The following is a 22,023-nucleotide window of genomic DNA, read 5'->3' on the forward strand; positions in this document are numbered from 1 at the left end:
AGAGGTGTGGAGGAGTGGATCAGTGTCACAGTGAGGGGTGTGGAGTGTATCAGTGTCACAGTGAGAGCTGTGAATGTATCAGTGTCACAGTGAGGGGTGTGGTGTGGATCAGTGTCACAGTGAGAGGTGTGGGTGTATCAGTGTCACAGTGAGGGGTGTGGAGTGGATCAGTGTCACAGTGAGAGGTGTGACGTGGATCAGTGTCACAGTGAGGGGTGTGGGTGTATCAGTGTCACAGTGAGAGGTGTGGAGTGGATCAGTGTCACAGTGAGGGGTGTGGAGTGGATCTGTGTCACAGTGAGAGGTGTGGGTGTATCAGTGCCACAGTGAGAGGTGTGGGTGTATCAGTGTTACAGTGAGAGGTGTGAGTGTATCAGTGTTACAGTGAGGGGTGTGGAGTGTATCAGTGTTACAGTGAGGGGTGTGGGTGTATCAGTGTCACAGTGAGAGGTGTGGAGGAGTGGATCAGTGTCACAGTGAGGGGTGTGGAGTGTATCAGTGTCACAGTTAGGGAGGTGTGTGTATCAGTGTCACAGTGTGAGGTGTGGAGTGGATCAGTGTCACAGTGAGGGGTGTGGAGTGGATCAGTGTCACAATGAGGGGTGTGGGTGTATCAGTGTCACAGTGAGGGGTGTGGGTGGATCAGTGTCACAGTGAGGGGTGTGGGTGTATAAGTGTCACAGTGTGAGGTGTGGAGTGTATCAGTGTCACAGTGAGGGGTGTGTGTGTATCAGTGTCACAGTGAGAGGTGTGGAGTGGATCAGTGTCACAGTGAGGGGTGTGTGTGTATCAGTGTCACAGTGAGAGGTGTGGAGTGGATCAGTGTCACAGTGAGGGGTGTGGAGTGGATCAGTGTCACAGTGAGGGGTGTGTGTGTATCAGTGTCAGAGTGAGAGGTGTGGGTGTATCAGTGTCACAGTGAGGGGTGTGGAGTGGATCAGTGTCACAGTGAGGGGTGTGTGTGTATCAGTGTCACAGTGAGAGGTGTGTGTGTATCAGTGTCACAGTGTGAGGTGTGGAGTGGATCAGTGTCACAGTGAGAGGTGAGGAGTGGATCAGTGTCACAGTGAGGGGTGTGGGTGTATCAGTGTCACAGTGAGAGGTGTGGAGGAGTGGATCAGTGTCACAGTGAGGGGTGTGGAGTGTATCAGTGTCACAGTGAGAGGTGTGAATGTGTCATTGTCACAGTGAGAAGTGTGGGTGTATCAGTGTCACAGTGAGGGGTGTGGAGTGTATCAGTGTCACAGTGAGGGGGGTGTGTGTATCAGTGTCACAGTGAGGGGTGTGGGTGTATCAGTGTCACAGTGAGGGGTGTGGAGTGGATCAGTGTCACAGTGAGAGGTTTGGGTGTATCAGTGTCACAGTGAGGACTCTGGAGTGGATCAGTGTCACAGTGACGGGTGTGGAGTGTATCAGTGTCACAGTGAGAGGTGTGGAGTGGATCAGTGTCACAGTGAGAGGTATGGGTGTATCAGTGTCACAGTGAGACGTGTGGGTGTATCAATGTCACAGTAAGGGGTGTGGAGTGGATCAGTGTCACAGTGAGAGGTGTGGAGTGTATCAGTGTCACAGTGAGGGGTGTGCGTGTATCAGTGTCACAGTGAGGGGTGTGGAGTGGATCAGTGACACAGTGAGAGGTGTGTGTGTATCAGTGTCACAGTGAGGGGTATGGAGTGGATCAGTGTCACAGTCAGGGGTGTGGGTGTATCAGTCTCACAGTGAGGGGTGTGGAGTGGATCAGTGTCACAGTGAGAGTTGTGGGTGTATCAGTGTCACAGTGAGGGGTGTGGGTGTATCAGTGACACAGTGATAGGTGTCGGTGTATCAGTGTTACAGTGAGGGATGTGGGTGTATCAGTGTCACAGAGAGGGGTGTGGAGTGGATCAGTGTCACAGTGAGTGGTATGGGTGTATCTGTGTTACAGTGACAGGTGTGGAGTGGATCAGTGACACAGTGAGGGGTGCGGGTGTATCAGTGTCACAGTGAGAGGTGTGGAGTGTATCAGTGTCTCAGTGAGAAGTGAGGTTGTAACAGTGTCACAGTGAGAGGTGTGGGTGTATCAGTGTCACAGTGAGAGGTGTGGAGTGGATCAGTGTCACAGTGAGTGGTATGGGGTCTAACAGTGTCACAGTTAGAGGTGTGGTTGTATCAGTGACACAGTGAGGGGTGTGGGTGCATCAGTGTCACAGTGATAGGTGTCGGTGTATCAGTGTCACAGTGAGGGATGTGGGTGTATCAGTGTCACAGTGAGGGGTGTGGAGTGGATCAGTGTCACAGTGAGGGGTTTAGGTATATCAGTGTTACAGGGAGTGGTGTGGGTGTATCAGTGTCACAGTGAGGGGTCTGGGTGTATCAATGTCACAGTGGGGGTTGTGGGGTGTTATCAGTGTCACAGTGAGAGGTGTGGTGTTCATCAGTGTCACAGTGAGAGGTGTGGGGTGTATCAGTGTCGCAGTGAGAGGTGTGGGTGCATCAGTGTCACAGTGAGGGGTGTGGGTGTATCAGCGTCACAGAGAGAGGTGTGGGTATATCAGTGTCACAGTGAGAGGTGAGGGTGTATCAGTGTCTCAGTGAGAGGTGTGGATGGATCAGTGTCACGGTGAGGGGTGTGGGTGTATCAGTGTCACAATGAGAGTTTTGGGTGGATCAGTGTCACAGTGAGAGGTGTGGGTGTGTCAGTGTCACAGTGAGAAATGTGGGTGTATCAGTGTCACAGAGAGAGGTGTGTGTGTATCAGTGTTACAGTGAGATGTGTGGGTGTATCAGTGTCACAGTGAGGGGTGTGGAGTGGATCAGTGTCACAGTGAGAGGTGTGGTTGGGTCAGTGTCTCAGTGAGAGGTGTTGGTGTGTCAGTGTCACAGTGAGGGGTGTGGGTGTATCAGTGTCACAGTGGGAGGTGTGGGTGTATCAGTGTCACAGTGAGGGTTGTGGGTGGATCAGTGTCACAGTAAGAGGTGTTCGTGTATCAGTGTCACAGTGAGGGGTGCGGGTGTATCAGTGTTACAGTGAGGGGTGTGGGTGTATCAGTGTCACAGTGAGAGGTGTGGAGTGGATCAGTGTCACAGTGAAATATGTTTGTGTATCAGTGTCACAGTGAGGGGTGTGGAGTGGATAAGTGTCACAGTGACGGGTATGGAGTGTATCAGTGTCACAGTGAGCGGTGTGGGTGTATCAGTGTCACAGTGATGGGTGTGGAGTGGATCAGTGTCACAGTCAGGGGTGTGGGTGTATCAGTGTCACAGTGAGGAGTGTGGAGTGGATCAGTGTCTCAGTGAGAGGTGTGGAGTGTATCAGTGTCACAGTGAGAGGTGTGGGTCTATCAGTGTCACAGTGAGGGGTGTGGAGTGGATCAGTGTCACAGTGAGAGGTGTGGGTGTATCAGTGTCACAGTGAGGGGTGTGGGTTTATCAGTGTCACAGTGAGGGGTGTGGAGTGGATCAGTGTCACAGTGAGAGGTGTGGAGTGTATCAGTGTCACAGTGAGGGGTGTGGGTGTATCAGGGTCACAGTGAGGGGTGTGGAGTGGATCAGTGTCACAGAGAGAGGTGTGGGTGTATCAGTGTCACAGTGATGGGTGTGGAGTGGATCAGTGTCACAGTCAGGGGTGTGGGTCTATCAGGGTCACAGTGAGGGGTGTGGAGTGGATCAGTGTCACAGTCAGGGGTGTGGGTGTATCAGTGTCACAGTGAGGAGTGTGGAGTGGATCAGTGTCTCAGTGAGAGGAGTGGAGTGTATCAGTGTCACAGTGAGAGGTGTGGGTATATCAGTGTCTCAGTGAGAGGTGTTGGTGTGTCAGTGTCACAGTGAGGGGTGTGGGTGTATCAGTGTCACAGTGGGAGGTGTGGGTGTATCAGTGTCACAGTGAGGGTTGTGGGTGGATCAGTGTCACAGTAAGAGGTGTTCGTGTATCAGTGTCACAGTGAGGGGTGCGGGTGTATCAGTGTTACAGTGAGGGGTGTGGGTGTATCAGTGTCACAGTGAGAGGTGTGGAGTGGATCAGTGTCACAGTGAAATATGTTTGTGTATCAGTGTCACAGTGAGGGGTGTGGAGTGGATCAGTGTCACAGTGACGGGTATGGAGTGTATCAGTGTCACAGTGAGAGGTGTGGGTGTATCAGTGTCACAGTGCTGGGTGTGGAGTGGATCAGTGTCACAGTCAGGGGTGTGGGTGTATCAGTGTCACAGTGAGGAGTGTGGAGTGGATCAGTGTCTCAGTGAGAGGTGTGGAGTGTATCAGTGTCACAGTGAGAGGTGTGGGTCTATCAGTGTCACAGTGAGGGGTGTGGAGTGGATCAGTGTCACAGTGAGAGGTGTGGGTGTATCAGTGTCACAGTGAGGGGTGTGGGTGTATCAGTGTCACAGTGAGGGGTCTGGAGTGGATCAGTGTCACAGTGAGTGGTGTGGGTGTATCAGGGTCACAGTGAGGGGTGTGGAGTGGATCAGTGTCACAGAGAGAGGTGTGGGTGTATCAGTGTCACAGTGATGGGTGTGGAGTGGATCAGTGTCACAGTCAGGGGTGTGGGTCTATCAGGGTCACAGTGAGGGGGGTGTGTGTATCAGTGTCACAGTGAGGGGTGTGGAGTGGATCAGTGTCACAGAGAGAGGTGTGGGTGTATCAGTGTCACAGTGATGGGTGTGGAGTGGATCAGTGTCACAGTCAGGGGTGTGGGTGTATCAGTGTCACAGTGAGGTGTGTGGGAGTATCAGTGTCACAGTGAGGGGTGTGGAGTGGATCAGTGTTACAGTGAGAGGTGTGGGTGTATCAGTGACACAGTGAAGGGTGTGGGTGTATCAGTGTCACAGTGAGAGGTGTCGGTGTATCAGTGTCACAGTCAGGGGTGTGGGTGTATCAGTGTCACAGTTAGGGGTGTGGAGTGGATCAGTGTCACAGTGAGGGGTTTGGGTGTATCAGTGTTACAGTGAGTGGTGTGGGTGTAACAGTGTCACAGTGAGGGGTGTGGAGTGGATCAGTGTCACAGTCAGGGGTGTGGGTTGTTATCAGTCTCACAGTGTGAGGTGTGGGTGTATCAATGTCACAGTGCAGCGTGTGGGGAGTATCAGTGTCACAGTGAGGGTTGTGGGTGTATCAGGGTCACAGTGAGGGGTGTGGAGTGGATCAGTGTCACAGAGAGAGGTGTGGGTGTATCAGTGTCACAGTGATGGGTGTGGAGTGGATCAGTGTCACAGTCAGGGGTGTGGGTGTATCAGTGTCACAGTGAGGTGTGTGGGAGTATCAGTGTCACAGTGAGGGGTGTGGAGTGTATCAGTGTCACAGTGAGGGGTGTGGAGTGTATCAGTGTCACAGTGAGGGGTGTGGGTGTATCAGTGTCACAGTGAGGGGTGTGGAGTGGATCAGTGTTACAGTGAGAGGTGTGGGTGTATCAGTGACACAGTGAAGGGTGTGGGTGTATCAGTGTCACAGTGAGAGGTGTCGGTGTATCAGTGTCACAGTCAGGGGTGTGGGTGTATCAGTGTCACAGTTAGGGGTGTGGAGTGGATCAGTGTCACAGTGAGGGGTTTGGGTGTATCAGTGTTACAGTGAGTGGTGTGGGTGTAACAGTGTCACAGTGAGGGGTGTGGGTGTATCAATGTCACAGTGCAGCGTGTGGGGAGTATCAGTGTCACAGTGAGAGGTGTCGGTGTATCAGTGTCACAGTGAGGGGAGTGGGTGTATCAGCGTCACAGTGAGAGGTGTGGGTGTATCAGTGTCACAGTGAGAGGTGAGGGTGTAACAGTGTCACAGTGAGAGGTGTGGGTGTGTCAGTGTCACAGTCAGGCGTGTGGGTGTATCAGTGTCACAGTGAGGGGTGTGGGTGTATCAGTGTCACAGTGAGGGGTGTGGAGTGGATCAGTGTCACAGTGAGAGGTTTGGGTGTATCAGTGTCACAGTTAGGGGTGTGGGTGTATCAGTGTCACAGTGAGGACTGTGGAGTGGATCAGTGTCACAGTGACGGGTGTGGAGTGTATCAGTGTCACAGTGAGAGGTGTGGATGTATCAGTGTCACAGTGAGGGGTGTGGAGTGGATCAGTGTCACAGTGAGAGGTATGGGTGTATCAGTGTCACAGTGAGACGTGTGGGTGTATCAATGTCACAGTGAGGGGTGTGGAGTGGATCAGTGTCACAGTGAGAGGTGTGGAGTGTATCAGTGTCACAGTGAGGGGTGTGCGTGTATCAGTGTCACAGTGAGGGGTGTGGAGTGGATCAGTGACACAGTGAGAGGTGTGTGTGTATCAGTGTCACAGTGAGGGGTATGGAGTGGATCAGTGTCACAGTCAGGGGTGTGGGTGTATCAGTCTCACAGTGAGGGGTGTGGAGTGGATCAGTGTCACAGTGAGAGTTGTGGGTGTATCAGTGTCACAGTGAGGGGTGTGGGTGTATCAGTGACACAGTGATAGGTGTCGGTGTATCAGTGTTACAGTGAGGGATGTGGGTGTATCAGTGTCACAGAGAGGGGTGTGGAGTGGATCAGTGTCACAGTGAGTGGTATGGGTGTATCTGTGTTACAGTGACAGGTGTGGAGTGGATCAGTGACACAGTGAGGGGTGCGGGTGTATCAGTGTCACAGTGAGAGGTGTGGAGTGTATCAGTGTCTCAGTGAGAAGTGAGGTTGTAACAGTGTCACAGTGAGAGGTGTGGGTGTATCAGTGTCACAGTGAGAGGTGTGGAGTGGATCAGTGTCACAGTGAGTGGTATGGCGTCTAACAGTGTCACAGTTAGAGGTGTGGTTGTATCAGTGACACAGTGAGGGGTGTGGGTGCATCAGTGTCACAGTGATAGGTGTCGGTGTATCAGTGTCACAGTGAGGGATGTGGGTGTATCAGTGTCACAGTGAGGGGTGTGGAGTGGATCAGTGTCACAGTGAGGGGTTTAGGTATATCAGTGTTACAGGGAGTGGTGTGGGTGTATCAGTGTCACAGTGAGGGGTCTGGGTGTATCAATGTCACAGTGGGGGTTGTGGGGTGTTAACAGTGTCACAGTGAGAGGTGTGGTGTTCATCAGTGTCACAGTGAGAGGTGTGGGGTGTATCAGTGTCGCAGTGAGAGGTGTGGGTGTATCAGTGTCACAGTGAGGGGTGTGGGTGTATCAGCGTCACAGAGAGAGGTGTGGGTATATCAGTGTCACAGTGAGAGGTGAGGGTGTATCAGTGTCTCAGTGAGAGGTGTGGGTGGATCAGTGTCACGGTGAGGGGTGTGGGTGTATCAGTGTCACAATGAGAGTTTTGGGTGGATCAGTGTCACAGTGAGAGGTGTGGGTGTGTCAGTGTCACAGTGAGGAGTGTGGGTGTATCAGTGTCACAGAGAGAGGTGTGTGTGTATCAGTGTTACAGTGAGATGTGTGGGTGTATCAGTGTCTCAGTGAGAGGTGTGGAGTGTATCAGTGTCACAGTGAGAGGTGTGGGTCTATCAGTGTCACAGTGAGGGGTGTGGAGTGGATCAGTGTCACAGTGAGAGGTGTGGGTGTATCAGTGTCACAGTGAGGGGTGTGGGTGTATCAGTGTCACAGTGAGGGGTGTGGAGTGGATCAGTGTCACAGTGTGAGGTGTGGAGTGTATCAGTGTCACAGTGAGGGGTGTGGGTGTATCAGGGTCACAGTGAGGGGTGTGGAGTGGATCAGTGTCACAGAGAGAGGTGTGGGTGTATCAGTGTCACAGTGATGGGTGTGGAGTGGATCAGTGTCACAGTCAGGGGTGTGGGTCTATCAGGGTCACAGTGAGGGGTGTGGAGTGGATCAGTGTCACAGTCAGGGGTGTGGGTGTATCAGTGTCACAGTGAGGAGTGTGGAGTGGATCAGTGTCTCAGTGAGAGGTGTGGAGTGTATCAGTGTCACAGTGAGAGGTGTGGGTCTATCAGTGTCACAGTGAGGGGTGTGGAGTGGATCAGTGTCACAGTGAGAGGTGTGGGTGTATCAGTGTCACAGTGAGGGGTGTGGGTGTATCAGTGTCACAGTGAGGGGTGTGGAGTGGATCAGTGTCACAGTGAGAGGTGTGGAGTGTATCAGTGTCACAGTGAGGGGTGTGGGTGTATCAGGGTCACAGTGAGGGGTGTGGAGTGGATCAGTGTCACAGAGAGAGGTGTGGGTGTATCAGTGTCACAGTGATGGGTGTGGAGTGGATCAGTGTCACAGTGAGAGGTGTGGGTGTATCAGTGTCACAGTGAGGGGTGTGGGTGTATCAGTGTCACAGTGAGGGGTGTGGAGTGGATCAGTGTCACAGTGAGAGGTGTGGAGTGTATCAGTGTCACAGTGAGGGGTGTGGGTGTATCAGGGTCACAGTGAGGGGTGTGGAGTGGATCAGTGTCACAGAGAGAGGTGTGGGTGTATCAGTGTCACAGTGATGGGTGTGGAGTGGATCAGTGTCACAGTGAGAGGTGTGGAGTGTATCAGTGTCACAGTGAGGGGTGTGGGTGTATCAGTGTCACAGTGAGGGGTGTGGAGTGGATCAGTGTCACAGTGAGGGGTGTGGGTCTATCGGGGTCACAGTGAGGGGTGTGGAGTGGATCAGTGTCACAGTCAGGGGTGTGGGTGTATCAGTGTCACAGTGAGGTGTGTGGGAGTATCAGTGTCACAGTGAGGGGTGTGGAGTGGATCAGTGTTACAGTGAGAGGTGTGGGTGTATCAGTGACACAGTGAAGGGTGTGGGTGTATCAATGTCACAGTGGGGGTTGTGGGGTGTTATCAGTGTCACAGTGAGAGGTGTGGTGTTCATCAGTGTCACAGTGAGAGGTGTGGGGTGTATCAGTGTCGCAGTGAGAGGTGTGGGTGCATCAGTGTCACAGTGAGGGGTGTGGGTGTATCAGCGTCACAGAGAGAGGTGTGGGTATATCAGTGTCACAGTGAGAGGTGAGGGTGTATCAGTGTCTGGAGAGGTGTGGGTGGATCAGTGTCACGGTGAGGGGTGTGGGTGTATCAGTGTCACAATGAGAGTTTTGGGTGGATCAGTGTCACAGTGAGAGGTGTGGGTGTGTCAGTGTCACAGTGAGAAATGTGGGTGTATCAGTGTCACAGAGAGAGGTGTGTGTGTATCAGTGTTACAGTGAGATGTGTGGGTGTATCAGTGTCACAGTGAGGGGTGTGGAGTGGATCAGTGTCACAGTGAGAGGTGTGGTTGGGTCAGTGTCTCAGTGAGAGGTGTTGGTGTGTCAGTGTCACAGTGAGGGGTGTGGGTGTATCAGTGTCACAGTGGGAGGTGTGGGTGTATCAGTGTCACAGTGAGGGTTGTGGGTGGATCAGTGTCACAGTAAGAGGTGTTCGTGTATCAGTGTCACAGTGAGGGGTGCGGGTGTATCAGTGTTACAGTGAGGGGTGTGGGTGTATCAGTGTCACAGTGAGTGGTGTGGAGTGGATCAGTGTCACAGTGAAATATGTTTGTGTATCAGTGTCACAGTGAGGGGTGTGGAGTGGATAAGTGTCACAGTGACGGGTATGGAGTGTATCAGTGTCACAGTGAGCGGTGTGGGTGTATCAGTGTCACAGTGATGGGTGTGGAGTGGATCAGTGTCACAGTCAGGGGTGTGGGTGTATCAGTGTCACAGTGAGGAGTGTGGAGTGGATCAGTGTCTCAGTGAGAGGTGTGGAGTGTATCAGTGTCACAGTGAGAGGTGTGGGTCTATCAGTGTCACAGTGAGGGGTGTGGAGTGGATCAGTGTCACAGTGAGAGGTGTGGGTGTATCAGTGTCACAGTGAGGGGTGTGGGTGTATCAGTGTCACAGTGAGGGGTGTGGAGTGGATCAGTGTCACAGTGAGAGGTGTGGAGTGTATCAGTGTCACAGTGAGGGGTGTGGGTGTATCAGGGTCACAGTGAGGGGTGTGGAGTGGATCAGTGTCACAGAGAGAGGTGTGGGTGTATCAGTGTCACAGTGAGTGGTGTGGAGTGGATCAGTGTCACAGTCAGGGGTGTGGGTGTATCAGTGTCACAGTGAGGAGTGTGGAGTGGATCAGTGTCTCAGTGAGAGGTGTGGAGTGTATCAGTGTCACAGTGAGAGGTGTGGGTATATCAGTGTCTCAGTGAGAGGTGTTGGTGTGTCAGTGTCACAGTGAGGGGTGTGGGTGTATCAGTGTCACAGTGGGATGTGTGGGTGTATCAGTGTCACAGTGAGGGTATGGAGTGGATCAGTGTCACAGTCAGGGGTGTGGGTGTATCAGTCTCACAGTGAGGGGTGTGGAGTGGATCAGTGTCACAGTGAGAGTTGTGGGTGTATCAGTGTCACAGTGAGGGGTGTGGGTGTATCAGTGACACAGTGATAGGTGTCGGTGTATCAGTGTTACAGTGAGGGATGTGGGTGTATCAGTGTCACAGAGAGGGGTGTGGAGTGGATCAGTGTCACAGTGAGTGGTATGGGTGTATCTGTGTTACAGTGACAGGTGTGGAGTGGATCAGTGACACAGTGAGAAGTGAGGTTGTAACAGTGTCACAGTGAGAGGTGTGGGTGTATCAGTGTCACAGTGAGAGGTGTGGAGTGGATCAGTGTCACAGTGAGTGGTATGGCGTCTAACAGTGTCACAGTTAGAGGTGTGGTTGTATCAGTGACACAGTGAGGGGTGTGGGTGCATCAGTGTCACAGTGATAGGTGTCGGTGTATCAGTGTCACAGTGAGGGATGTGGGTGTATCAGTGTCACAGTGAGGGGTGTGGAGTGGATCAGTGTCACAGTGAGGGGTTTAGGTCTATCAGTGTTACAGGGAGTGGTGTGGGTGTATCAGTGTCACAGTGAGGGGTCTGGGTGTATCAATGTCACAGTGGGGGTTGTGGGGTGTTAACAGTGTCACAGTGAGAGGTGTGGTGTTCATCAGTGTCACAGTGAGAGGTGAGGGTGTATCAGTGTCTCAGTGAGAGGTGTGGGTGGATCAGTGTCACGGTGAGGGGTGTGGGTGTATCAGTGTCACAATGAGAGTTTTGGGTGGATCAGTGTCACAGTGAGAGGTGTGGGTGTGTCAGTGTCACAGTGAGGAGTGTGGGTGTATCAGTGTCACAGAGAGAGGTGTGTGTGTATCAGTGTTACAGTGAGATGTGTGGGTGTATCAGTGTCTCAGTGAGAGGTGTGGAGTGTATCAGTGTCACAGTGAGAGGTGTGGGTCTATCAGTGTCACAGTGAGGGGTGTGGAGTGGATCAGTGTCACAGTGAGAGGTGTGGGTGTATCAGTGTCACAGTGAGGGGTGTGGGTGTATCAGTGTCACAGTGAGGGGTGTGGAGTGGATCAGTGTCACAGTGTGAGGTGTGGAGTGTATCAGTGTCACAGTGAGGGGTGTGGGTGTATCAGGGTCACAGTGAGGGGTGTGGAGTGGATCAGTGTCACAGAGAGAGGTGTGGGTGTATCAGTGTCACAGTGATGGGTGTGGAGTGGATCAGTGTCACAGTCAGGGGTGTGGGTCTATCAGGGTCACAGTGAGGGGTGTGGAGTGGATCAGTGTCACAGTCAGGGGTGTGGGTGTATCAGTGTCACAGTGAGGAGTGTGGAGTGGATCAGTGTCTCAGTGAGAGGTGTGGAGTGTATCAGTGTCACAGTGAGAGGTGTGGGTCTATCAGTATCACAGTGAGGGGTGTGGAGTGGATCAGTGTCACAGTGAGAGGTGTGGGTGTATCAGTGTCACAGTGAGGGGTGTGGGTGTATCAGTGTCACAGTGAGGGGTGTGGAGTGGATCAGTGTCACAGTGAGAGGTGTGGAGTGTATCAGTGTCACAGTGAGGGGTGTGGGTGTATCAGGGTCACAGTGAGGGGTGTGGAGTGGATCAGTGTCACAGAGAGAGGTGTGGGTGTATCAGTGTCACAGTGATGGGTGTGGAGTGGATCAGTGTCACAGTGAGAGGTGTGGGTGTATCAGTGTCACAGTGAGGGGTGTGGGTGTATCAGTGTCACAGTGAGGGGTGTGGAGTGGATCAGTGTCACAGTGAGAGGTGTGGAGTGTATCAGTGTCACAGTGAGGGGTGTGGGTGTATCAGGGTCACAGTGAGGGGTGTGGAGTGGATCAGTGTCACAGAGAGAGGTGTGGATGTATCAGTGTCACAGTGATGGGTGTGGAGTGGATCAGTGTCACAGTGAGAGGTGTGGAGTGTATCAGTGTCACAGTGAGGGGTGTGGGTGTATCAGTGTCACAGTGAGGGGTGTGGAGTGGATCAGTGTCACAGTGAGGGGTGTGGGTCTATCGGGGTCACAGTGAGGGGTGTGGAGTGGATCAGTGTCACAGTCAGGGGTGTGGGTGTATCAGTGTCACAGTGAGGTGTGTGGGAGTATCAGTGTCACAGTGAGGGGTGTGGAGTGGATCAGTGTTACAGTGAGAGGTGTGGGTGTATCAGTGACACAGTGAAGGGTGTGGGTGTATCAATGTCACAGTGGGGGTTGTGGGGTGTTATCAGTGTCACAGTGAGAGGTGTGGTGTTCATCAGTGTCACAGTGAGAGGTGTGGGGTGTATCAGTGTCGCAGTGAGAGGTGTGGGTGCATCAGTGTCACAGTGAGGGGTGTGGGTGTATCAGCGTCACAGAGAGAGGTGTGGGTATATCAGTGTCACAGTGAGAGGTGAGGGTGTATCAGTGTCTGGAGAGGTGTGGGTGGATCAGTGTCACGGTGAGGGGTGTGGGTGTATCAGTGTCACAATGAGAGTTTTGGGTGGATCAGTGTCACAGTGAGAGGTGTGGGTGTGTCAGTGTCACAGTGAGAAATGTGGGTGTATCAGTGTCACAGAGAGAGGTGTGTGTGTATCAGTGTTACAGTGAGATGTGTGGGTGTATCAGTGTCACAGTGAGGGGTGTGGAGTGGATCAGTGTCACAGTGAGAGGTGTGGTTGGGTCAGTGTCTCAGTGAGAGGTGTTGGTGTGTCAGTGTCACAGTGAGGGGTGTGGGTGTATCAGTGTCACAGTGGGAGGTGTGGGTGTATCAGTGTCACAGTGAGGGTTGTGGGTGGATCAGTGTCACAGTAAGAGGTGTTCGTGTATCAGTGTCACAGTGAGGGGTGCGGGTGTATCAGTGTTACAGTGAGGGGTGTGGGTGTATCAGTGTCACAGTGAGTGGTGTGGAGTGGATCAGTGTCACAGTGAAATATGTTTGTGTATCAGTGTCACAGTGAGGGGTGTGGAGTGGATAAGTGTCACAGTGACGGGTATGGAGTGTATCAGTGTCACAGTGAGCGGTGTGGGTGTATCAGTGTCACAGTGATGGGTGTGGAGTGGATCAGTGTCACAGTCAGGGGTGTGGGTGTATCAGTGTCACAGTGAGGAGTGTGGAGTGGATCAGTGTCTCAGTGAGAGGTGTGGAGTGTATCAGTGTCACAGTGAGAGGTGTGGGTCTATCAGTGTCACAGTGAGGGGTGTGGAGTGGATCAGTGTCACAGTGAGAGGTGTGGGTGTATCAGTGTCACAGTGAGGGGTGTGGGTGTATCAGTGTCACAGTGAGGGGTGTGGAGTGGATCAGTGTCACAGTGAGAGGTGTGGAGTGTATCAGTGTCACAGTGAGGGGTGTGGGTGTATCAGGGTCACAGTGAGGGGTGTGGAGTGGATCAGTGTCACAGAGAGAGGTGTGGGTGTATCAGTGTCACAGTGAGTGGTGTGGAGTGGATCAGTGTCACAGTCAGGGGTGTGGGTGTATCAGTGTCACAGTGAGGAGTGTGGAGTGGATCAGTGTCTCAGTGAGAGGTGTGGAGTGTATCAGTGTCACAGTGAGAGGTGTGGGTATATCAGTGTCTCAGTGAGAGGTGTTGGTGTGTCAGTGTCACAGTGAGGGGTGTGGGTGTATCAGTGTCACAGTGGGATGTGTGGGTGTATCAGTGTCACAGTGAGGGTTGTGGGTGGATCAGTGTCACAGTAAGAGGTGTTCGTGTATCAGTGTCACAGTGAGGGGTGCGGGTGTATCAGTGTTACAGTGAGGGGTGTGGGTGTATCAGTGTCACAGTGAGAGGTGTGGAGTGGATCAGTGTCACAGTGAAATATGTTTGTGTATCAGTGTCACAGTGAGGGGTGTGGAGTGGATAAGTGTCACAGTGACGGGTATGGAGTGTATCAGTGTCACAGTGAGAGGTGTGGGTGTATCAGTGTCACAGTGATGGGTGTGGAGTGGATCAGTGTCACAGTCAGGGGTGTGGGTGTATCAGTGTCACAGTGAGGAGTGTGGAGTGGATCAGTGTCTCAGTGAGAGGTGTGGAGTGTATCAGTGTCACAGTGAGAGGTGTGGGTCTATCAGTATCACAGTGAGGGGTGTGGAGTGGATCAGTGTCACAGTGAGAGGTGTGGGTGTATCAGTGTCACAGTGAGGGGTGTGGGTGTATCAGTGTCACAGTGAGGGGTGTGGAGTGGATCAGTGTCACAGTGAGAGGTGTGGAGTGTATCAGTGTCACAGTGAGGGGTGTGGGTGTATCAGGGTCACAGTGAGGGGTGTGGAGTGGATCAGTGTCACAGAGAGAGGTGTGGGTGTATCAGTGTCACAGTGATGGGTGTGGAGTGGATCAGTGTCACAGTGAGAGGTGTGGGTGTATCAGTGTCACAGTGAGGGGTGTGGGTGTATCAGTGTCACAGTGAGGGGTGTGGAGTGGATCAGTGTCACAGTGAGAGGTGTGGAGTGTATCAGTGTCACAGTGAGGGGTGTGGGTGTATCAGGGTCACAGTGAGGGGTGTGGAGTGGATCAGTGTCACAGAGAGAGGTGTGGATGTATCAGTGTCACAGTGATGGGTGTGGAGTGGATCAGTGTCACAGTGAGAGGTGTGGAGTGTATCAGTGTCACAGTGAGGGGTGTGGGTGTATCAGTGTCACAGTGAGGGGTGTGGAGTGGATCAGTGTCACAGTGAGGGGTGTGGGTCTATCGGGGTCACAGTGAGGGGTGTGGAGTGGATCAGTGTCACAGTCAGGGGTGTGGGTGTATCAGTGTCACAGTGAGGTGTGTGGGAGTATCAGTGTCACAGTGAGGGGTGTGGAGTGGATCAGTGTTACAGTGAGAGGTGTGGGTGTATCAGTGACACAGTGAAGGGTGTGGGTGTATCAATGTCACAGTGGGGGTTGTGGGGTGTTATCAGTGTCACAGTGAGAGGTGTGGTGTTCATCAGTGTCACAGTGAGAGGTGTGGGGTGTATCAGTGTCGCAGTGAGAGGTGTGGGTGCATCAGTGTCACAGTGAGGGGTGTGGGTGTATCAGCGTCACAGAGAGAGGTGTGGGTATATCAGTGTCACAGTGAGAGGTGAGGGTGTATCAGTGTCTGGAGAGGTGTGGGTGGATCAGTGTCACGGTGAGGGGTGTGGGTGTATCAGTGTCACAATGAGAGTTTTGGGTGGATCAGTGTCACAGTGAGAGGTGTGGGTGTGTCAGTGTCACAGTGAGAAATGTGGGTGTATCAGTGTCACAGAGAGAGGTGTGTGTGTATCAGTGTTACAGTGAGATGTGTGGGTGTATCAGTGTCACAGTGAGGGGTGTGGAGTGGATCAGTGTCACAGTGAGAGGTGTGGTTGGGTCAGTGTCTCAGTGAGAGGTGTTGGTGTGTCAGTGTCACAGTGAGGGGTGTGGGTGTATCAGTGTCACAGTGGGAGGTGTGGGTGTATCAGTGTCACAGTGAGGGTTGTGGGTGGATCAGTGTCACAGTAAGAGGTGTTCGTGTATCAGTGTCACAGTGAGGGGTGCGGGTGTATCAGTGTTACAGTGAGGGGTGTGGGTGTATCAGTGTCACAGTGAGTGGTGTGGAGTGGATCAGTGTCACAGTGAAATATGTTTGTGTATCAGTGTCACAGTGAGGGGTGTGGAGTGGATAAGTGTCACAGTGACGGGTATGGAGTGTATCAGTGTCACAGTGAGCGGTGTGGGTGTATCAGTGTCACAGTGATGGGTGTGGAGTGGATCAGTGTCACAGTCAGGGGTGTGGGTGTATCAGTGTCACAGTGAGGAGTGTGGAGTGGATCAGTGTCTCAGTGAGAGGTGTGGAGTGTATCAGTGTCACAGTGAGAGGTGTGGGTCTATCAGTGTCACAGTGAGGGGTGTGGAGTGGATCAGTGTCACAGTGAGAGGTGTGGGTGTATCAGTGTCACAGTGAGGGGTGTGGGTGTATCAGTGTCACAGTGAGGGGTGTGGAGTGGATCAGTGTCACAGTGAGAGGTGTGGAGTGTATCAGTGTCACAGTGAGGGGTGTGGGTGTATCAGGGTCACAGTGAGGGGTGTGGAGTGGATCAGTGTCACAGAGAGAGGTGTGGGTGTATCAGTGTCACAGTGAGTGGTGTGGAGTGGATCAGTGTCACAGTCAGGGGTGTGGGTGTATCAGTGTCACAGTGAGGAGTGTGGAGTGGATCAGTGTCTCAGTGAGAGGTGTGGAGTGTATCAGTGTCACAGTGAGAGGTGTGGGTATATCAGTGTCTCAGTGAGAGGTGTTGGTGTGTCAGTGTCACAGTGAGGGGTGTGGGTGTATCAGTGTCACAGTGGGATGTGTGGGTGTATCAGTGTCACAGTGAGGGTTGTGGGTGGATCAGTGTCACAGTAAGAGGTGTTCGTGTATCAGTGTCACAGTGAGGGGTGCGGGTGTATCAGTGTTACAGTGAGGGGTGTGGGTGTATCAGTGTCACAGTGAGAGGTGTGGAGTGGATCAGTGTCACAGTGAAATATGTTTGTGTATCAGTGTCACAGTGAGGGGTGTGGAGTGGATAAGTGTCACAGTGACGGGTATGGAGTGTATCAGTGTCACAGTGAGAGGTGTGGGTGTATCAGTGTCACAGTGATGGGTGTGGAGTGGATCAGTGTCACAGTCAGGGGTGTGGGTGTATCAGTGTCACAGTGAGGAGTGTGGAGTGGATCAGTGTCTCAGTGAGAGGTGTGGAGTGTATCAGTGTCACAGTGAGAGGTGTGGGTCTATCAGTGTCACAGTGAGGGGTGTGGAGTGGATCAGTGTCACAGTGAGAGGTGTGGGTGTATCAGTGTCACAGTGAGGGGTGTGGGTGTATCAGTGTCACAGTGAGGGGTGTGGAGTGGATCAGTGTCACAGTGAGTGGTGTGGGTGTATCAGGGTCACAGTGAGGGGTGTGGAGTGGATCAGTGTCACAGAGAGAGGTGTGGGTGTATCAGTGTCACAGTGATGGGTGTGGAGTGGATCAGTGTCACAGTCAGGGGTGTGGGTCTATCAGGGTCACAGTGAGGGGTGTGGAGTGGATCAGTGTCACAGTCAGGGGTGTGGGTGTATCAGTGTCACAGTGAGGTGTGTGGGAGTATCAGTGTCACAGTGAGGGGTGTGGAGTGGATCAGTGTTACAGTGAGAGGTGTGGGTGTATCAGTGACACAGTGAAGGGTGTGGGTGTATCAGTGTCACAGTGAGAGGTGTCGGTGTATCAGTGTCACAGTCAGGGGTGTGGGTGTATCAGTGTCACAGTTAGGGGTGTGGAGTGGATCAGTGTCACAGTGAGGGGTTTGGGTGTATCAGTGTTACAGTGAGTGGTGTGGGTGTAACAGTGTCACAGTGAGGGGTGTGGGTGTATCAATGTCACAGTGCAGCGTGTGGGGAGTATCAGTGTCACAGTGAGGGGTGTGGGTGTATCAGGGTCACAGTGAGGGGTGTGGAGTGCATCAGTGTCACAGAGAGAGGTGTGGGTGTATCAGTGTCACAGTGATGGGTGTGGAGTGGATCAGTGTCACAGTCAGGGGTGTGGGTCTATCGGGGTCACAGTGAGGGGTGTGGAGTGGATCAGTGTCACAGTCAGGGGTGTGGGTGTATCAGTGTCACAGTGAGGTGTGTGGGAGTATCAGTGTCACAGTGAGGTGTGTGGGAGTATCAGTGTTACAGTGAGGGGTGTGGAGTGGATCGGTGTTACAGTGAGAGGTGTGGAGTGGATCAGTGTCACAGTGAGGAGTGTGGGTGTATCAGTGTCACAGTGAGGGGTGTGGGTGTATCAGTGACACAGTGAAGGGTGTGGGTGTATCAGTGTCACAGTGAGAGGTGTCGGTGTATCAGTGTCACAGTCAGGGGTGTGGGTGTATCAGTGTCACAGTTAGGGGTGTGGAGTGGATCAGTGTCACAGTGAGGGGTTTGGGTGTATCAGTGTTACAGTGAGTGGTGTGGGTGTAACAGTGTCACAGTGAGGGGTGTGGGTGTATCAATGTCACAGTGCAGCGTGTGGGGAGTATCAGTGTCACAGTGAGAGGTGTCGGTATATCAGTGTCACAGTGAGGGGAGTGGGTGTATCAGCGTCACAGTGAGAGGTGTGGGTGTATCAGTGTCACAGTGAGAGGTGAGGGTGTAACAGTGTCACAGTGAGAGGTGTGGGTGTGTCAGTGTCACAGTCAGGCGTGTGGGTGTATCAGTGTCACAGTGAGGGGTGTGGGTGTATCAGTGTCACAGTGAGGGGTGTGGAGTGGATCAGTGTCACAGTGAGAGGTTTGGGTGTATCAGTGTCACAGTTAGGGGTGTGGGTGTATCAGTGTCACAGTGAGGACTGTGGAGTGGATCAGTGTCACAGTGACGGGTGTGGAGTGTATCAGTGTCACAGTGAGAGGTGTGGATGTATCAGTGTCACAGTGAGGGGTGTGGAGTGGATCAGTGTCACAGTGAGAGGTATGGGTGTATCAGTGTCACAGTGAGACGTGTGGGTGTATCAATGTCACAGTGAGGGGTGTGGAGTGGATCAGTGTCACAGTGAGAGGTGTGGAGTGTATCAGTGTCACAGTGAGGGGTGTGCGTGTATCAGTGTCACAGTGAGGGGTGTGGAGTGGATCAGTGACACAGTGAGAGGTGTGTGTGTATCAGTGTCACAGTGAGGGGTATGGAGTGGATCAGTGTCACAGTCAGGGGTGTGGGTGTATCAGTCTCACAGTGAGGGGTGTGGAGTGGATCAGTGTCACAGTGAGAGTTGTGGGTGTATCAGTGTCACAGTGAGGGGTGTGGGTGTATCAGTGACACAGTGATAGGTGTCGGTGTATCAGTGTTACAGTGAGGGATGTGGGTGTATCAGTGTCACAGAGAGGGGTGTGGAGTGGATCAGTGTCACAGTGAGTGGTATGGGTGTATCTGTGTTACAGTGACAGGTGTGGAGTGGATCAGTGACACAGTGAGGGGTGCGGGTGTATCAGTGTCACAGTGAGAGGTGTGGAGTGTATCAGTGTCTCAGTGAGAAGTGAGGTTGTAACAGTGTCACAGTGAGAGGTGTGGGTGTATCAGTGTCACAGTGAGAGGTGTGGAGTGGATCAGTGTCACAGTGAGTGGTATGGGGTCTAACAGTGTCACAGTTAGAGGTGTGGTTGTATCAGTGACACAGTGAGGGGTGTGGGTGCATCAGTGTCACAGTGATAGGTGTCGGTGTATCAGTGTCACAGTGAGGGATGTGGGTGTATCAGTGTCACAGTGAGGGGTGTGGAGTGGATCAGTGTCACAGTGAGGGGTTTAGGTATATCAGTGTTACAGGGAGTGGTGTGGGTGTATCAGTGTCACATTGAGGGGTCTGGGTGTATCAATGTCACAGTGGGGGTTGTGGGGTGTTAACAGTGTCACAGTGAGAGGTGTGGTGTTCATCAGTGTCACAGTGAGAGGTGTGGGGTGTATCAGTGTCGCAGTGAGAGGTGTGGGTGTATCAGTGTCACAGTGAGGGGTGTGGGTGTATCAGCGTCACAGAGAGAGGTGTGGGTATATCAGTGTCACAGTGAGAGGTGAGGGTGTATCAGTGTCTCAGTGAGAGGTGTGGGTGGATCAGTGTCACGGTGAGGGGTGTGGGTGTATCAGTGTCACAATGAGAGTTTTGGGTGGATCAGTGTCACAGTGAGAGGTGTGGGTGTGTCAGTGTCACAGTGAGGAGTGTGGGTGTATCAGTGTCACAGAGAGAGGTGTGTGTGTATCAGTGTTACAGTGAGATGTGTGGGTGTATCAGTGTCTCAGTGAGAGGTGTGGAGTGTATCAGTGTCACAGTGAGAGGTGTGGGTCTATCAGTGTCACAGTGAGGGGTGTGGAGTGGATCAGTGTCACAGTGAGAGGTGTGGGTGTATCAGTGTCACAGTGAGGGGTGTGGGTGTATCAGTGTCACAGTGAGGGGTGTGGAGTGGATCAGTGTCACAGTGTGAGGTGTGGAGTGTATCAGTGTCACAGTGAGGGGTGTGGGTGTATCAGGGTCACAGTGAGGGGTGTGGAGTGGATCAGTGTCACAGAGAGAGGTGTGGGTGTATCAGTGTCACAGTGATGGGTGTGGAGTGGATCAGTGTCACAGTCAGGGGTGTGGGTCTATCAGGGTCACAGTGAGGGGTGTGGAGTGGATCAGTGTCACAGTCAGGGGTGTGGGTGTATCAGTGTCACAGTGAGAGGTGTGGGTGTATCAGTGTCACAGTGAGAGGTGTGGAGTGGATCAGTGTCACAGTGAGTGGTATGGGGTCTAACAGTGTCACAGTTAGAGGTGTGGTTGTATCAGTGACACAGTGAGGGGTGTGGGTGCATCAGTGTCACAGTGATAGGTGTCGGTGTATCAGTGTCACAGTGAGGGATGTGGGTGTATCAGTGTCACAGTGATAGGTGTCGGTGTATCAGTGTCACAGTGAGGGATGTGGGTGTATCAGTGTCACAGTGAGGGGTGTGGAGTGGATCAGTGTCACAGTGAGGGGTGTGGGTGCATCAGTGTCACAGTGATAGGTGTCGGTGTATCAGTGTCACAGTGAGGGATGTGGGTGTATCAGTGTCACAGTGAGGGGTGTGGAGTGGATCAGTGTCACAGTGAGGGGTTTAGGTATATCAGTGTTACAGGGAGTGGTGTGGGTGTATCAGTGTCACAGTGAGAGGTGTCGGTGTATCAGTGTCACAGTCAGGGGTGTGGGTGTATCAGTGTCACAGTTAGGGGTGTGGAGTGGATCAGTGTCACAGTGAGGGGTTTGGGTGTATCAGTGTTACAGTGAGTGGTGTGGGTGTAACAGTGTCACAGTGAGGGGTGTGGGTGTATCAATGTCACAGTGCAGCGTGTGGGGAGTATCAGTGTCACAGTGAGGGGTGTGGGTGTATCAGGGTCACAGTGAGGGGTGTGGAGTGCATCAGTGTCACAGAGAGAGGTGTGGGTGTATCAGTGTCACAGTGATGGGTGTGGAGTGGATCAGTGTCACAGTCAGGGGTGTGGGTCTATCGGGGTCACAGTGAGGGGTGTTGAGTGGATCAGTGTCACAGTCAGGGGTGTGGGTGTATCAGTGTCACAGTGAGGTGTGTGGGAGTATCAGTGTTACAGTGAGGGGTGTGGAGTGGATCAGTGTTACAGTGAGAGGTGTGGGTGTATCAGTGACACAGTGAAGGGTGTGGGTGTATCAGTGTCACAGTGAGAGGTGTCGGTGTATCAGTGTCACAGTCAGGGGTGTGGGTGTATCAGTGTCACAGTTAGGGGTGTGGAGTGGATCAGTGTCACAGTGAGGGGTTTGGGTGTATCAGTGTTACAGTGAGTGGTGTGGGTGTAACAGTGTCACAGTGAGGGGTGTGGGTGTATCAATGTCACAGTGCAGCGTGTGGGGAGTATCAGTGTCACAGTGAGAGGTGTCGGTGTATCAGTGTCACAGTGAGGGGAGTGGGTGTATCAGCGTCACAGTGAGAGGTGTGGGTGTATCAGTGTCACAGTGAGAGGTGAGGGTGTAACAGTGTCACAGTGAGAGGTGTGGGTGTGTCAGTGTCACAGTCAGGCGTGTGGGTGTATCAGTGTCACAGTGAGGGGTGTGGGTGTATCAGTGTCACAGTGAGGGGTGTGGAGTGGATCAGTGTCACAGTGAGAGGTTTGGGTGTATCAGTGTCACAGTTAGGGGTGTGGGTGTATCAGTGTCACAGTGAGGACTGTGGAGTGGATCAGTGTCACAGTGACGGGTGTGGAGTGTATCAGTGTCACAGTGAGAGGTGTGGATGTATCAGTGTCACAGTGAGGGGTGTGGAGTGGATCAGTGTCACAGTGAGAGGTATGGGTGTATCAGTGTCACAGTGAGACGTGTGGGTGTATCAATGTCACAGTGAGGGGTGTGGAGTGGATCAGTGTCACAGTGAGAGGTGTGGAGTGTATCAGTGTCACAGTGAGGGGTGTGCGTGTATCAGTGTCACAGTGAGGGGTGTGGAGTGGATCAGTGACACAGTGAGAGGTGTGT

This window comes from Hemitrygon akajei, chromosome 11, assembly GCF_048418815.1.
Source record: "Hemitrygon akajei chromosome 11, sHemAka1.3, whole genome shotgun sequence".
Taxonomy (NCBI): Eukaryota; Metazoa; Chordata; class Chondrichthyes; order Myliobatiformes; family Dasyatidae; genus Hemitrygon; species Hemitrygon akajei.